At 38.2% G+C, this 19,145-nt stretch overlaps 1 protein-coding gene across 3 annotated transcripts in view; it reads left to right on the top strand.

Moving 5' to 3' along the window:
• S1P (membrane-bound transcription factor site-1 protease) overlaps positions 1 to 19,145 on the top strand; it is a 680,544-nt gene that overhangs the window by 84,323 nt on the left and 577,076 nt on the right. The gene's annotated exons all lie outside the window — the stretch shown is intronic.

Here is a 19,145-nt window from a genome sequence, read left to right as displayed (position 1 = left end):
TAACGAGAGACAGCTTCAGACCTCAATTAACAAAATAGAGCTGGGGATGTCTCGCAGTGGCTACCACTTATCAGCACAAAAATCAAACTGTATTCATTTGTGTAAAAAGCGTAAGATCCACCCCGAACCTGAATTACAACTTAAAAATTTTACCATACCTCTTTCCATTAGTATCAGATTTCTTGGTCTAATCCTGGACAATAAATTAAACTTCATACAGCACATAACATATCTGAGAAACATTTGCTTAAAAAAATCAGATATCCTCAGAGTACTATCTTCATCAGTGTGGGGTGCTGACCGATACACTCTGCTTCGATTATACTGGGTTTTAATTAGATCTCGCTTGGATTACGGAGCTCCAGTCTATGACTCGGTCAGGAAAAGTGCACTACTTTGGCTAGACACTATCCATCACAGTGCTCTAAGGATTACTTTAGGAGCAGTCAGAACATCCCCTGTACATAGTCTATATATAGAGAGACACACACGAACCTCCACTCCATCTTTGGAGGAAAATGTGGCTCTGAACTATGCAGCAAAAATACGGAGTCTTCCCTTTCATCCTACCTGGCCATACTTATTCAGGGAATGACCACCGCATATCCCTGGAGCAATATGGCTTTAGTTGCTAATGCTCCTAAAAACCAAATAACAGCAGCAACCTTCCTAAGGAATGCAGTGTTGACACTGCCGAACTTTTTGCCATAAAGATAGCTCTAGATCATGTAACTGATCTATCCTGTAAGCAAACGATTATCTATTCTGACTCCGAGCGCAATAACAGCATTAAAAAATTCATCCAACCCAATCCACCCTGTCTTGAAGCAAATCAGATCACAGATAATTGTGTTACATGCTGCTAACCAATCAGTCACTTTCTTTTGGATACCAGGTCATGTAGGCATCAAAGGAAATGAACATGCAGATCAAGCCGCTAAACATCCGACCACTCTGTGCTCTCCTAACTACCAAGTGCCATATACAGACTACAAATCAGTCATAAAAAACGTCTGTGAAGAACAATGGTTGCAGATCTGGCAGGTTCAGGGCAGTAATAAGCTGCTGCAACTCAAACGGGAACCTCAGTTGTGGGCATCAAGCATGAGATCAAATAGGCAAGAGGAGGTGATCCTGGCTAGGACGTGTATTGGGCACACGCATCTAACCCATATTTATCTGTTCATGGGTGAAGATCTTCCTATTTGTCAGACTGCACTTACAGTGAAGCATATTCTACTAAATTGTAACCATTACATTAATGCTCAAAACACAATTTTCATGTTGCTTTCACATCTGCAAGAACCTTTAACATTATCTCATCTGATTGGAGACAATGCAAATCTCAGACACGATTATTAAACAGATTTTAACATTTCAACTGCATTAGTAAATAAAATCAGCACAATATGACCTTAGCAGCCGTTGTGCCATTAAACAACAAACCAACAACAACATGAAACCTCACTTACTTTGATAGGTACAGTATGGCCCATCTAGCCCTTGCACCAGAAACTCCCATACAACAAGTTCTAGTAACTTTCTGGAAAAATCTGGAATACAGATCTGGAAAGTCTAGAAAGATGAAATCCCCCATTATAATACATTCTGATTTTCTCACCTGCTCTATATATATATTTTTTCCCCTTCTTCTGTATAGTTGTTTGTTAAACTCATTGCAGTCATAAACTCAGTAACATACTCCTATTGTAATTTTCATTTTCCCACCGTTTATGTCACACCAAACTGACTCAACATGGCACTGTCTTAGATTTAATATGCTTCTTAGCTAAGTGCGTAACCCCCTCCTGTACTGTGTATCCTTTCTGTACTCACTGTGCTCTCCATCTTCAAATTCTGCATCCCTTATGTGAGTGGCACCATATCTCTGATATCCTTACAATGTCTGCATTTGATGGCTTAATCAGTACAGGCATACCTCGAATAACGAATAGGATGCGTTCCACGAAATTACTTCGTTAAGCGAAACTTCGTTTTCAGAGGTAAAAATACTATGGCCAGAATAGGGATACGTTCCTACGTAAAGAAAATGAAAAGCTTTTTTTTCAAACAAAGAAAAGTTTTATTAAATAAACAGTCAACTTACATACAAAGTGAAACCACATTTTAAAATACGAGTCTAAAGTTGATTGTTTATGCTCTTTTTCTCTTTCATTTAACAATTGCCTATACGGAGTTATTGCATTTAACACAGATCGCTTAACAATAACACTTCTTCCTAAATCGGGATCATTTTCACTAAAAAAAATTTAAAACATTTTCAATGTCATTTAAGCACCTTTTTAAATCTTTGGTTGTTAACACTTTTTCGGCAGGAACTTCTTTAACTTCGTCATCATTATCTTTGTCTTCGTTGCTAACAAGGTTTTCTAAATCTTCCACTGAAAAACCATCATCTTCTGCATTCAATAAATTTCTAACATCCTCTTCATCGACATTTTCGAAACCATTGATTGAGCCATCTGGATAACTTCATTTCTAATTTCTTGGATGATGTTATTTTCTTCTTCTAGTACAACTTCTGGCCATATTTTGCGCCAAACTGGATTTAAGCATTTCTTAATGACTTCCAAGAACTATCAATGTTTTCAATTGCGTTTTTAATGGTGTAGTTTTTCCAAAAAGTTTTAACTGTCATTTCCTCTTTATCCTTTAGTTCAGTTAAATTGCTTAATGTTCGACGCAGATGATAAGCTTTAAATGATGCTATTACCCCCTGATCCAATGGTTGAATCAGGGAAGTTGTGTTTGCTGGAAGAAACACAACTTTGACAGGAATGCATGTGTCCAATGTGTTAAGATCAGTAGGATGTCCCGGAGCAACAACAAAAGAGCTTTTTCTTCAAAGTTGTTTTTTTGACAATACCGTTTTACTTCAGGACAAAAGTGGTTAACAAACCAATCAGTAAATAACCCCTTGGTAACCCACGCTTTTCTATTTGCTTTCCATATTACAGGTAAATTCATTTTTATGTTACCTATTAATGCCCTTGGATTTTCTGAATGGTAAACTAATAACAATTTTAATTTATAATCGCCAGAGGCATTTGATCCAAAGAGTAACGTTAAACGGTCTCTGGCTGCTTTGAACCCAGCAGCTGATTTTTCTTCAATAGAAATGAAGCTTTTTGTTGGTAGCCGTTTCCAGAACAAACCGCTTTCATCAACACTGAACACCAAATTTGGAAAATTTTCGCGTTCAATTGTTTCCTTTAGTTTTTTTGGAAACTTATTTGCAGCTTCTCCTGTTAATTTTACACTATGAATCCTGGCCCGTTTTTTAAATTTCTCGAACCAACCACGAGAAGCCCCAAAGGTTTCCGTAATTTCTTCAGTTTGTTTAGATTTCAGGTGATTAAACTGGAATATATTTTTTTATGTTAAATGGGGCTTGAAATTGCCGACTTTGTTATATCGAAGCTTCGTTATCAGAGGTTACGTTAAGCGAGGTATGCCTGTACTTCAAATTCATCAATTTTATTTACTGTTCTTCTTTCATGAACAGGTATGTGCAAGTATGCATGTGCCTGTTCTTACACTTAAAAAGATCTACAGTTTCGTCTGGACACAGTTTTCTACATAGGCTACAAGGAAGAGGAGGGATAAATGAAATTTTCTGTTAACAGGTGAATTAGTGGCTGTACCTAATATTCTTTTAACCACAGAATGTGTAATTTCTGTTACTACACTAAATACAATATGTAGTTTTCATAAATATTAACTTTGATCTACTGTTAACTACAGATGGTGGTAGATGACTTTCATCAACCGGTGAAATACCACCACTTTGCTTATTGGAGGCTTGAAGTGGTGAAACTCATGTTTAGTCTCTAGAGCAAAGTTTCCGGCATCCCCCTTCTCCATACTTCTCTTTCAACCCATGCGTGGTACTAAGTACTATAGATTTTGATACCTTTCGTGTTTGGGATTTTCATAAAAAAAAAAAAAAAAAAAAAGGAAAAACCTGGTTTAATCAACAGATACAAAATGCGACTGCTGAATGACAGTAGTCTTCTGACATTTTTATTTCTGTGTTGTCATACTGATTAATTTTATCTTTAAGATATTTTTCTCAATTTCAGGTAGTAATACTCTAGCTGTAATATTTATGCACGCTGTTAGCATTAGCATTAGTAGAGGCATTTGATGCAAGAAAGCAAGCTTATGCAGCATCAGCCAAAAAAAAAAAAAAAAACCCACTTCCACTTCACCCCTCTGTTTGTTCAAAATACCTGTCCAGCTGAGCCTTAAACTTATTTAGGCTATCAACCTCCACCACAAGGGATGGAAGTCTGTTCCACCAACCAACCACCCGCTGGTTAAAGGCAAATTTCCACACGTCTATCCTACATCTGTCTTTCCTCAATTTGAATTTATGCCCTCTCAGGTGATTTTTCTGAGCTAGAGGAAGAATCCCATCAGCATTGAGCATGCTTAAACCATTCAAGGCTTTATACACCTCTATCAGATCACCTCGCTGGTGCCTAGTCTCCAGACACTGTAATTTGCAAAACGTAAGCCTTTCTTCGTAAGAGCACCCCTTTGTTCCATTCACTAATCTTGTTGCCCTTCTCTGTACTCGTTCCAGCAGCTCTACATCCTTCTTGAAATGAGGCCTCCAGACCTGTACAGTACTCTAGGTGTGGCCTGACCATTGCCTTATACAATGGAATAATCACCTCCTTATCCCTGCTGGAAAAATTCCTGTATATCATTGACAATACTCCATGAGCTACTCTTGCAGCCCGTCTGCACTGCTCAGAGAATTTCATATCTGCCTGCACAACCACCCCCAAGTCCCTTTCATTCTCTACCACTGTCAGTGTAGTACCACAGAGTTGATACGTTGCTCTGGGGTTGCTGTTTCCCATGTGTAGTACTTTACATTTGTCAATGTTAAACTTCATTTGCCACCTCTCAGCCCATCTGCTCAACCTTTCCAGATCCTGTTGCAGCAGCATAGTGTCAGTAGTGTCCTTGACAACCCTGCCAACCTTTGTATCGTCGGCAAACTTGGACATTAAGCTTGATATACCATCATCAATATCATTTATAAATACAGAAAACAATAATGGACCCAACACTGAGCCCTGAGGGACTCCACTAATAACATTAGTCCACGATGAGCAGTGTCCATTGATTACCACTCTCTGTCTTCTCCCCCTCAACCACCCCTTTATCCATAGCAGCAATTTGCCTCCAATGTCACACTGCTCCAATTTGTGTAGCAGTCTTCCATGTGCAACAGTATCAAAAGCCTTTCTAAGATCCAAGTATATAATATCAAAGTTATTCCCTGCATCCAGTTCTTATGTGTCTGCATCATAGTATCCAATCAAGTTGGTTAGGCAAGACTTCCCCTTAACAAAACCATGCTGTGTCTGAGCTGTAACTGAAGTCTTGTCTAAATGATCCTGCAGTGCTTCTTTAACCAGTGCCTCCATTAATTTTCCTGGAACAGAAGTTAAGCTCACAGGTCAATAATTACTTGTGTCAGCCTTTGATCCTCCTTTGTGAATTGGGGTCACATTTGCACATTTACAGTCTGTGGGTACCTCCCCTGAGTCCAAGGAAGCTCTCATAATTATGGCTAAGGGTTCGCTTACTTCCTTTAATATAACTGGATAGATCCCATCCACCCCGGGTGCCTTTCTTGTGTTTATCTTCAACAGTTTCTCCTCCACTTTACTCCCAGTTATTTCAAGATTCTGTAGCTTACTGCTAGAGTTGAATACACCTCTGGCATTCCCCTTGCTGAATAACTCCTCATGTGTGAATGTCGATGCAAAATATTCATTTAGTTTGTTAGCTACCTGAGCAGGATCATCAACAGTTGACCCATCAATATCAAGTGGACCAATCTGATTCATCCCCTTCCTTCTAGAGTTTACATAAGTAAAGAACTCTTTGCTGTTTTTCTTTGCATCTCTTGCCAAAGATTTCTTGTAATCTGCCTTCGCCTGCCTAACCTCCTTTGTAACTTGGTTGCATATCAACTTGTATCTATCATAGGCTTCTGTGTCATGTGTTAATTTGTAAGTATCCCATGCATTTTTCTTCTCTGCCATGTGCCTCATTAGTTCATCTGACATCCATTTTGGCCTAAACCTTGAACAATATTTCTTAGTTGGTATGTAAAGCCTAGTAGCTTCCAAGATAAGCTTAGTAAATAAATTTGATGAATTTGAGGTATTGCTCAAAACATCAAAGGCAGATATTGTTGGGATATCAGAGACGTGGTGTCACACTTTGAATGCTTCCCATTTTGAATTTGCTGTTGGTAACATCATCACTTGGTCCCACTGTATAGAATTTAAATACTGTCTCAGTCCATCGTAGTCACTTTTACGGAAGCAATAACCCTTCCCTTTACCCCTAATGGTAGTTACCTCTTTGAGTAAATCCCACTTCAGCACACTGTGATCACTGCCACCTAGTGGTTCATTTATCTGCAAATTCTTAATGCATGAAGAATCACTGCTGATAATCAAATCAAGAGTATTACTCCCTCTAGTTGCCTCCCGAACATGCTGATGTAGAAAACAATCATCCAATAAATCCACAAAAGCCCTGCTAGTGCGTGAGTAACCAGCCCCCAAATTCCAGTTAATATCTGGGAAATTAAAATCTCCCATTATAAGACTCTCTGATTTACTGGCCCACTCTATTTCCCTGTACAGTTCCTTATTATACTCATCAGAGTCATTAGGCCTATAGCACACTCCTACTCTCAATTTTGATCTCCCAATGCTTATGTCACACCAAACTGACTCAACACTGCACTGTCCGGCGATGTCGACTGGCTTCACTTCCTTGGTTTTTATGTGTTTCTTAACTAATAGCATAACCCCTCCCCCCTTCCTATCCTGTCTATCCTTTCTGTAGACGTTGTACTCCCCAAATTGCAGTTCTGCATCCCTTATATCTGTGTGACACCACGTCTCTGATATCCCAACAATATCTGCCTTTGATGTTTTGAGCAATACCTCAAATTCATCAAATTTATTTACTGAACTCCTAGATATGAACTCCTAAAGATGATATTCGCTCTACAACGTCATCAACCTTTGCCCCCGGCAGACATACCCTGGTCCTGTTCCACCTATCTTTTTTACAAAGCATGTTCCCCGTTTGCCTGACAATAGAGTCACCAACAACTACTAGTTCCTTCGGGACCAGCGCATTCTGCCTTGGGGGCTGTCTCAGTGCCACGCGATGCCCAAGTGCAAGCTCTGGCGTTGATGTGGGCAGCTGAGAGCTTGATGGGCCCCTCAATTTAGTTTCTTTGAGGGCATCCACCCTGCCCTTCAAGCTCTCATATAGGCCCACAAGAACGCCGAGTTGTTGCCCGATATCGATACACTCCTTGCATCGCGCACACACAAAGTCATCCCCCTTGGCAGTATCATGTCCCGTACCCGATTGCTCTGCAAACATCAAGCAAACAGTGCATTTTATAAGGCTGTGAGTCAGAGGACAACTGTCCCCCCTCAGTTCTGCTCTGAGCCACAGCACTTCCATTAGCTTGAGCCTTTTGCTTTGCTGCTCTGGTCTGAGTCATGATTCTATTAATTTATGAATTAATTATAATTAATTATATGTTATTAATTATGTTAAATATAATTAATTATATTACGTTTGTAATCTAAGTCGTTATATGTATTTATTTAAGCGTACAATTTAACTGCTAACGAAGTTCAACTAACGCTATCTAGTATAGTATATAACTATCGTATCACAAAGGCGGGAAAATTACGAAGTAGCGGAGTTGAAACACGTGGAAACCTTTACCGATACTTTTATGCAATTACAAGGCCGAGTAAAGAATAAATACACCAAATTAATCAGAAAATCACAAAATAATGTTATACTACTAAATTTAAATCAAAAGTTTTAGGAAAACAATAATTTCAAATCAATAAATAAGAAAAATCCACTTAGCGGCTTTGAACACGACTGTCTCGAAGCTAGTTGGGCTAGAGCTAGTCTCCCCAGAGCAAGTCTGTTCAACTTGATATATGTTTTTATTTGATATTTTTGTAAAACTGTAGTTTGGTGTTCAACATTTCCATTTCTTTTCATGCGTAGATAAAATATCATTAAACCTATATTTAAAGTTATTAACTATTAAGAGCACTTGCCCGAGTTTACTTTTTCCATATTTTGTTAATCAATGAACTGACTAACAAAACCACTGAACTTCTAAATCTGCAGTATGCAGTGCACTATTGAATTTAAATGTAGAGCAGCAAATCCCACCTCTCTTTTGAAATTGTATACCTAAAATGTCACCTGCCAAACTCACCTTATGAAACTGTATAAAATAATTTATGAAAATTGCTAGGCATATTTAATCATAAATAGTTGAATATGCATAATAATAAATAAATAATAAATATTTATGATTTTAATCAAACAAAACTACAACTTCCCCTTCTTTGAGGCTAGTCACATCTGATCTAATGGTCAATGGTAGAGTGGCTTCCCCACAGGCAAAAGAAACAAATATTTTGTGAACCCTCCCTGCATTCCCATACCAACTGAGGTCACCTCAAATATTCCATTGATGAGTGCTCTACTGAATTGCTTCCAGTAGTTTCTTTGTGTTATAGTATGTATTCTTTAGACAGACAAGAGTGGGCTATAGGAATAGATGCCTTCCTATTGTACAAGTGAACAGCTTTCTAATTTCACTGTAAGTCTCTCGATGAAGAGGTGTCATTCTAGCATAAAGTAAAATCGTGATAATTCCCTAACAACATTGGTATCATGGCAGAGCAAATTGATTATTGTAAAAAATTCACCAAAACATAGTTTCTTCTTTGATCATGAGTCATTCTTCCTAACCTAATGGTTTTGCTTAAGGTTTTGTCTTGAGGCAGAAAGTTTGGCATGATCTTTGGAAAGGGCTAGAGCTGGAATGAGGTTATTCCATTCATTATGGGTAAAGAACTCTGTTTCCGATGCCACTTTATCAGTTGCGTACTCAAGACTGAAGTTCTGAGGCCTCCCCTTCTTTGGTAGTTCTGAGGTGGGTATCACATTTGGCTCCCTCCACATCATGGGTATGACAGATTGCATTGACATTTTCCTTTCATTCAGTTAGCCATATAACCCATTTGAATGAGCTGCAAATAATGTGGTGTCCATGTCTTATTCTCGTCACCTAAAGGGCAACCAAAGTATAATTGGTTTTCCAAGTAGCTGTCATGATCGTACACCATTGTGATTTAGTTAGGAAATAGTGCCACACACGTCAGAATTTGTTGGTTTTTACATTTTTATGCTTTTGAGCCATGACAATAAATGTGTGTTTCAGTAATTCACTAGATCTTACCTGAAACAATTTATAATGAAATAATTAAGTTATAAAATAATAAGGATGATACATATATTCAAAATTACATAAATGTGAATGTATAAACATGTAGGTTAGTGCAAAAGCATCATTTTAACATAGTCATCTACCAAAGTAGTTAAATTAATTAATTAAATTGGCATTGTTTTGGTTACATCTCATATAGTGAATGCCTTCACAATGAGTTGCCATGATATTGTACTACCTTGAATAAATAACACTTCACCAGCGGAGAAGACTACTGTTATTTATTCTCAGCGGATACCACCACCCAGACAGCACCGTTTCCAAGCTTGTTGGCTTCTCTTCGGTGGGCGGGCAGGTACCCTGGTGTTGCAATAGTGACAACCCAGTTATGAAGTATAACTTCACAATATGAGAGATGCCTGATGGTGTGCAGTGATATAGACTATAAATTATTTAAGGGAAAAGGCCTCATGCTACGAGGTAGAATGAATAACATGTAGGTTAGTGCAAAAGCATCATTTTAACATAGCTATATACCAGAGTAGTTAAATTAATTAATTAAATTGGCATCGTTTTGGTTACATCTCATATAGTGAATGCCTTCACTATATGAGATGGTAGATGGCTATGTTAAAATGATGCTTTTGCATTAACCTACATGTTAGTCATTCTACCTCGTAACATGAGGCCTTTGCCCTTGGCCTCGAGTGCCAAGCGATAGTGACCTAGCGATTTTTGTGCCATACTCAGTGAATAAGAGTGCTCTTACTTAGTGAATAAGTTATATTTATTTTAGTCTCTCTTCTTCCTGTTTTACTCAAGCGATTCTTTACTTAAAAGCTTTCAAGTAAGAATCCAGAAAGGAAATTCACCTTTCTTTCCTTATACATATATTTATTTAATTCATACTAACCCAACTAACTTCCTCAACCACTTGATCACTGGTGGCACAGCTCCTGCCTCCACTTGGTGGGGCCGGTAACCTGGGAGAAGAAAGTTACTCTCCCGAGGCTAAAAGGAGCAAAGATGGACTTAAATAATTTTCCTCCTTTAGAGCCATCAAGCTCAAGGTCGAAATGTCCAATGAAAATGACTCAAACCAACCTAAAAGACTTCGAATGGAAGTAGAGTGTCATAACCTGTCTAACCTTTTGGCGATACACTCTCTGTCTGGTCAGCAGGTGGGCAAGCTATCACCTTTTATGATTCAAAAATATTTAGAATCAATTGCAGGATCACCAAAAATGGTGAAGAGACTACAATCAGGAGACTTACTGGTTGAAACAGCCACTGCCAAACATTCTGAGTGGCTATTAAAGAAAAAACATTTGGTGGGTTGCCAGTATCTGTTACTCTCCACAATACTTTAAATTCATCAAAAGGCGTCATCACAGTGTGGGACCTGCTTTCAGTGTCTAAGGAGGAATTAGTCCACAAACTTAGTAATCAGAAGGTAATCAGTGCAAAGCACATAATGATTAAAAAAGATGGAAATCTCGTACCAACTCGATCCATCATTTTAATCTTCAACACTCCTGATTTGCCAACCACTGTAAAAACTGTCTATTTAAACTGCCGGATTCGACCGTACATCCCGAATCCTCTTCGCTGTTTTAAATGCCACGTATATGGCCATTCTCAGCAGGCATGCAGAGATGATGCCATCTGTCCCATATGTGGCTCTAAAGACCATACACAAGCAGATTGCTCAGCCTCAATCCCCGTGTGTCCCAACTGCAAAGGAAGTCATACTGTGTTTTCTAAATCATGCGATATGTGGAAAACTGGAAAGAAAATTCAGAGATACAAAATAGAACATAAAGTAACATATCCTGAAGCACGCAGACAAATTATGTCGACCATGCCCAGTCAATCTTATGCGTCTCGCACCCGAAGCTATATTTAAACTGCAGCTCAAACAGACATGTCAATACCACTGAACACCTCTTTGGCAAATTGGGTTAAAGTAACCTTATCAGCCTCCAGAAAAGATGCTCCAAAACCTAAAACCAGTGAAGCCACAAACACCCCAATTAGTATCCCAACTGATATTCCAAGTCTCACAGGACACTGAAAGAATGAAAACTACTAAAGATTGTAAGAAAGCCGAACCTCAAACAAACAGTATGGAAGTGGATGTACGCCCTGATTATGAGGAACCCATCCTAGAATTGCATGCCAATGACACTATGGATACTGGTTGCCCCACATTCTCAAAAAAAAAAAAGACTGGAAAAAATGTCCCGCATCCAAAAAAACAGCCAGATGAATCATCCTCAAATAAACCTAAATAATGCATAACATCATACAGTGGAATTTCAGAGGACTGAGCAGCCATTCTGATGACATAAAAGATTTAATAGCTCAATTCAATCCCATATCTGTATGCCTACAGGAAACCTTCTTGTTACCCCAAGTTTCGCCAAAATTCTCCAATTATATGATTTGTATAGGCAAGATAGAAACTGATAGTCTCCTGCATGTGGAGGAGTAGCTATTCTGGTTAATTCTAATGTGCCATCCAAGCCGATCCAGTTAATAACACATCTTGAAGCTGTGGCTACTCATATTGCAGTTGATACATCAGTTACTCTTGTTACTGTTTATATTCCACCATCTCTACCTCTTCCCCATTCAGAACTTGACAATCTCATTACACAACTACCAACTCCAATTTGTCTTTTCGGTGACTTTAATGGACACCATCCATTGTGGGGGGTCCGCTACAATGGACAGAAGAGGCAAATTAATTGAAGAATTTATGAATAATAGCGATCTTAATTTACTAAACACTGAATCTCCTACTTACATTCACCTACCTACAGGATCTACTTCTGCAGTTCACTTGTCAATTTGCTCTCCATCCATCTTTCTAATCCTGACATGGTCAGTATTATCCAAGCCATTTAACAGTGACCGCTTTCCAATTATTTGCTCAATACAAACAGCAGTAACTCAAAATCCTTACCAACGATCCAATTGGAAGTTTAGTAAGGCGAACTGGGATGGCTATTCTGCCAAAATGCTCTTAGACAGAATTTATGTCCAACAGAAACATATTGATGATGTAACTACTTACATCACCAATCAGATTCTGACTGCGGCAAATGCTTTTGTTCCAAAATCCAAGACATTTCATGCTCATCGAAATCACTGGTGGAATGCAGAGTGCTCTATTGCCAAACAAGATAAAAACCGTGCATGGAATGATGTTCGGAAGTGTCCTACTACCACTAACTTAATTGCTTATAAAAGGTTTAAAGCAAAAGCAAGGCAAATTAGAAGGAAAGCAAAATGCGATTCGTGGATTTCTTTTGCATCAACCATCACAAAAGACACTGACACACGGATCATCTGGAGAAGGATATAGGCGCTAAATGGCAAATTTGTTTGGCTATCGTCTCCCATACTTCACTGGAAAGGAAAAGACATGTCTATGCCCGAAGAAGTTGCTAATGCATTAGCAGAATCTTTTGCCACCAGCTCTGCTTCTGCTTCCTATGCAAGCTCCTTCCAGAGCATTAAAGATCGTGCAGAACGGTATAAAATTAACTTCTCAACGCGCCGCTCCTTTCCGTACAACCAACCCTTTACATTAATAGGACTGAAAGAATCATTAAATAGATCTCACAACAGTGCTTCAGGGCCAAATGGTGTTCATTACATAATGCTAAAGCATTTACACGAAGAGGACTTGTGTACCCTGTTGATTTTCTAGAATCGGATCTTCTCTGAAAATGTCTATCCTTCGTCCTGGTGCCATTCGTTCATTATCGCCATACCAAAACCAGCAAAGATCCTACCCTGGTCCAAAATTATAGGCCAATATCTCTTACCAGCTGCATAGGGAAAATTTTCAAAAGGATGATTCATACAAGACTCACTCACATACTGGAGTCACAAAATCTCCTTCCAGACCATCAGTATGGATTTTGGAAGAACAGATCAACACTAGATGTGCTTATCAAAGGTGAATCTCATATTCGCAATGCCTTTGTCATGAGACAACATCTAGTCATGGTTAACTTAGATCTTGAAAAGGCATTTTACACTACTTGGCATCATGGTATTATAATGGATCTTTACCCTCTAGATCTAAGGGGACAGTTGCCTGAAATAATTCAGAATTTCTTGCGACTTCGGTATTTTCAGGTCCAATATAAAAATGCACTCTCTACATCTCACATTTAAGAGGAAGGCGTACCACAGGGTTCGATGCTTAGTCCAACACTATTCGCAATTCGAGTTAGCAATATGACACGGAACTTCCCAAAAACCATTGAAACCTACATGTATGCAGACGATCTTACCATTTCCTGTCAGTCTAAAAGTATGAACACCATTGAACGGCAGCTCCAACTACCAAAATAGCCATAACCAAAATACAATCCTGGACTTCATGGAATGATTATTGACTGTCAGAAAATAAATGCACTGCCACTCACTTTTGCAAGTTACGGGCTCTCCATCCTGACCCTGAACTAGAAATAAACAAAACTCCAATCCCAATTGTTAATACTGTTAGATTTCTTGGACTGATATTGGACAGCAAACTAAACTTCCAAGCTCACGTCACTCATTTAAGAACTACTTGTCTAAAGCATATGAATATACTTCGATTAGTCTCGTCCATGTCATGGGGAGCTGATTGTTATACCTTACTACACCTGTACAAGTCCCTAATCCTTTCACGCTTGGATTACGGTTCTTCAGTATATGACTCTGCTAGGGTAAGCACATTAGAATGGCTGAATGTCATACAGCATGGTGCTTTGAGGACAGGCCTAGGAGCTTTCTGGACTTCTCCGATCCAAAGTTTTTATATTGAAGTGCATGATCCCCCATTACACCTGCGTAGAAAAACGCTACTGCTCCAATATGCTGTTAAGATCCAGAGTCTACCATCGCACCCCAGTTTGAAGTATCTCTATAATACTCGGTGGGAATCGTTCTATGAGAGCAAGCCAAATGAAAATAGACCTGCTTCACTCAGGATTAAAGAGCTTGTTCAGAGTTGGAATGTCAATTTAAATGAAATTTTTCAGGACACAATTGCACCTGTTCCACCTTGGACTTATGTATCTGTCTCTCACGATGTGCACTTTCTCCAGTGGGAGAAAAATATTATACCACCCTACAATATCAGACAATTACACTCAGTTCATGCTACTATGAACAACCATGCCTATAAAATTTATACAGATGGTTCCAAAACTGACAAAATGGTAGGTGCTGCTGCAGTTTTTCCTTCATGTACGATTTCAGCCACACTACCGCTAGCTTGCAGCGTCTTCACAGCTGAACTATATGCTATTAAGTCAGCGCTTAGTAAGATTATTGAGCTTTCAATCTCACCTGCCATAATTTACACCGACTCCCTCAGTGCTGTCTCTGCCATAAAGAAGTTCTCATATTCTCATCCTATCTTGAAACAGATTCATTCTCAGCTATTCTGCTGCAGTGTGTCCAAACAATCGATCAGTTTCTGCTGGATCCCTGGCCATTCTGGCATTCCTGGAAATGAAAGTGCTAATTTTGCCGCTAAACATCCTCAACCCTCTTTCTCACAACACCCTCAGGTTCCTTACAGCGACTATAAGTCTGTCATTCGTAAAGCGTGCTACGATAAATGGTCACAGATCTGGAAAAGTAACATCAACAATAAACTTTACCAGATAAAAGAAGATCCAAAGCTGTGGCCCTCTAGCTTCTGACGAAACAGTTGAGAAGAAGTGGTATTGGCAAGGCTCAGAATTGGACATACTCACCATACCCATCTCTTCTTGCTACTGGGAGAAAACCCACCTCAGTGCTCATCCTGTCAGATGCAACTTACGGTTTGTCATTTTCTGGTTGAGTGTCCCTTATATTCATTCTTCGATCAAACACTTTCTGGTCACTCTTAACGTTGAACAGCTCATCTGATTTGTCTCATATATTAGGAAATGAAGCTGATATACAAGAACTTTTCATGTATTTAAAACATATTGGCCTGTACAGGAGCATATAATTTAACATCTCTAACGATATGTTTCCTGTAAATAAACTGTGAACAGACACAATTTGGCCTCAGTAGCCCTTGTGTCATTAATCCCAACAACAACAGCCTTTGCCCTTAAATAATTTAAAGAATGTATAAACAGTAATAACAAATATTTTCATGTAGGTTGGCTGATAGATATGTGAGTGGTATAATCAGTCTCATTATGTTCATGTAATTGGAATCTCATTACAAAAACTAGACATGCTAGCAAAAAACTAAAATAAGATTTGCAATCAGTGTTCCAAGATCTGTCTAGTCTGTGCATGTGTGTGTTGTTAAAAAAAATTGGTTTGATAACATTTCACATACTATTTTAACTAGAAATGATCTAACTGAAATTCTTGAGTGAGCCCCTTTTGTTGACAAATTGACAGGATGAACTGTTTTCATTGTCTGCAGTTCTGGTATCCCATTACACTGCAGTTTTATTTTAATTAAATATGAGTTTGAAAACAATATTGCTATTATAAAATTATTTTTAATAAATCAGACAATTATATGTTTAGAAATTGGCAATCATGAAGAAGAAGATTTATAAATTTTGGCATTTTCTGAAAATTTGTAAGTGTGAAACATGCTATGAGGATTCCCTAATTTATCAACTACATAAGTGCAAAAATTCATTAAGTGAAAAACTCAATTATAAGTGGAAATAAAAATACATATCAAATCCACAATTTATGAAATAATGCTCCAGAAGTTTGTCATAAATCAGCTATTCAAATCTCATGCATTTTCATGTAGAAACAATACAAACATTTTAATATACAGAAGTGTGTGTAGCAAATATAAACTTTGTTATAAAAATTAAATTAATAAAAAAAAAAAAAATTCTGTAATTCACAAATGGCATTGACTTTTTCCTTTCATTCAACCAGCCATGTAACCCATTCGAATGAGCTGTACGAATAATGTGGTGCCCATGCCTTATTCTCATCACCTAGAGGACAGCAAAAGTATAACTGGTAAATTTTCCAAATATCTGTCATGATTGTACGCCATTGTGATTTAGTTAGGAAATGTCATTTTGATTATTCAATTAAAAAAAATCTGTGATCTCCATTCGTCTGTATTGTGTCCTCTCAGTGAGTTCAATCTTCATCAGTTATCCAAAATTTTATGAATGGCTGAGATAACCAAATGATTCTCATGGCAAACAACTTTTTTCTCTTCCTGCTTTCTCATATAACTTTGTTTTTTCAGCCTACTCAGTGCGGCAGCCTGTTAGTACCTGTAGGGCATAGGAATGTTGGGTTGGAGAGTATTGAGTACAGTTCAACGGTGTGATTGCTTGTGAAAATATTAGTATTTTCGGTAGTTATTTGAGTTTATTTATTGTTCATAACAAGTTTGTATTGTGTAATTAACCCTGTTTAATATTTCTGCTAACTTGTAAAGCTTAATTTTGTGTTGAAAGCTAGGAATTGTGAGAAGTATTGCCAAGTTTTTAATGATATGAAAGCACGTTGGCCACCATGGCAGCAGCCATATTGAAGTGTTGAGTAACTACTGAAGCAAATGTAAGTACATTTTGTTCTTATTAGTGAGGAGGAGTTGTAGTCTCATTCCTAATATTGTAGGATTATTAAGTTTTGGAGGAAAGGTGAGAGATCACAGGACTATGAATCCATATGAATCATCAGTATATCCTTATAATAAGTATAAGTTATAAGGATATACTGATGATTCATATGGATTAGCGATTATAAAGCATCAAATTAGTGGAGGTTTATAATTGGAGATTATTGTGAGATAGTAATTAGTGATATAATTACCTCTGGAGATAGAAAATTGAAAAGCAGCCTTGTTGATTTAAATGATTTGGTTTTATTTGGTATTAGACTCACCTCCTTTCATATTGAAGCATGGAGAGTAAACATAATACTGGGAAAAATGTTAGAAGTGTATGTGGGGGGAAGAGGAGTTGGGAGCTTTCCCTCCTTCCATCTAGAGTTCCAAGATTACAGGGTTACTCAAGGAAAAAGATATTAGATGGAAAATACTTGAAAGGAAAATCAACTAAAGGTAGTGTAATACCTGCTGCTAATGTGGTTACTGCAGGAGCTGGTGCAAGTGTTTCTATAAGTGCCACTACAGGAGTTAATGTTAAAACTAATGTTGATGCTTTGCGGAATGCAGTTGAAGTCATGAATACTAATTTTTGTGAACAAGCAGCCCACATTATTGAGGATGAGTAGATGATTTAGAAATTCTTTCTGGGGCTAAAGCTGCTGATTTTTCAGATTTTCAGGCTGATGATTTCAATGTGGAAATACAGTTTTCATAGTGGCTCTGGAAGAAAGAGTGTGGGTATAAATGTCAAAGAGAGTGATATTGTGGTTAGTAATACACATGAACAAAGAAGTAAATATCCCGATGTATAAACCATATATGAGTTAATAGCCAGACTTAAGGAGCAAATTGTAGATTACATGACTAGTGAATCCAACAAGGTTACCAAGGCTGCTTCGAATTTTGTCTTAGATAAGTTAGTTCATATGGAGACCATATCTACTGCACTTATTATAGATAATGAAACACCTAAAACTAGAGTCGAGGAGTTAGAACTACGTGCTAGATTAAGAGGTCAATCTTATCCATTTGTGCAAGTCGATCAGCATCAACCTACTTACACAGACAAGGTGAAATTTGATACTTTGCAAGATGTGCTGGAAGATCAGTCTAAAAAGGAAAAAGTTTATGAAAGTGATTTTGGAAGTGGGGGTGGGGATTACTCAAAGTAAGACGGAATACAACAATTATTTTAAGGGCTGGGGAAGGTGCTCAATACAACTCAAGTCAGGATTAGCATTAGTAGAGGCATATGATACAAGAAAGCAAGCTTATGCAGCAACAGCAAAAAAAAAAAAAAAAAAAAAAACCTTCCACTTCACCCCTCCATTCGTTTGAAATACCTGTCAGGCTGAGCCTTAAATTTATTTAGGCCATCAACTTCCACAACAAGGGATAGAAATCTGTTCCACCAACCAACTACCCGCTGGCTAAAGGCAAATTTCCGCACATCTATCCTACATCTGTCTTTCCTCAATTTGAATTTATGCCCTCTCAGGTGATTATTCTGAGCAAAAGGAAGAATCCCATCAGCATTGAGCATGCTCAAACCATTCAACGCTTTATACACCTCTATCAGATCACCTCACCGGTGCCTAGTCTCCAGACATTGTAATTTTTCAAAACTTAAGCCTTTTTTCGTAAGAGCAACCTTTTGTTCCATTCACTAATCTTGTTGCCCTTCTCTGTACTCGTTTCAGCAGCTCTACATCCTTCTTGAAATGAGGCCTCCAGACCTGTATACAGTATTCAAGCTGTGGCCTGACCATTGCCTTACACAAGGGAATAATTACCTCCTTATCCCTGCTATAAAAATTCCTGTATATCATTTGACACCATGTGCAGCTTGTCTGCACTGCTCAGAGAACTTCATATCTGCCTGAACAATTACCCCCAGGTCCTTTTCATTCTCTACCACTGTCAGTGTAGTACCACAGAGTTGATACGTTGCTCTGGGGTTGCTGTTTCCCATATGTAGTACTTTACATTTGTCAAGGTTAAACTTCATTTGCCACCTCTCAGCCCATCTGCTCAACCTTTCAGATCCTGTTGCAGCAGCAGCATAGCATCATTAGTGTCCTTAACAAACCTGCTAACCTTTGTATCGTCTGCAAACTTGGACATTAAATACAGAAAACAATAATGGACCCAACACTGAACTCTGAGGGACTCCACTAATAGCAT

Source organism: Mastigoproctus giganteus, chromosome 9 (assembly GCF_048544385.1).
Source record: "Mastigoproctus giganteus isolate SK-2022 chromosome 9, ASM4854438v1, whole genome shotgun sequence".
In the NCBI taxonomy this organism is placed as follows: Eukaryota; Metazoa; Arthropoda; class Arachnida; order Uropygi; family Thelyphonidae; genus Mastigoproctus; species Mastigoproctus giganteus.
This window is presented reverse-complemented; position numbering and strand designations above follow the sequence as displayed.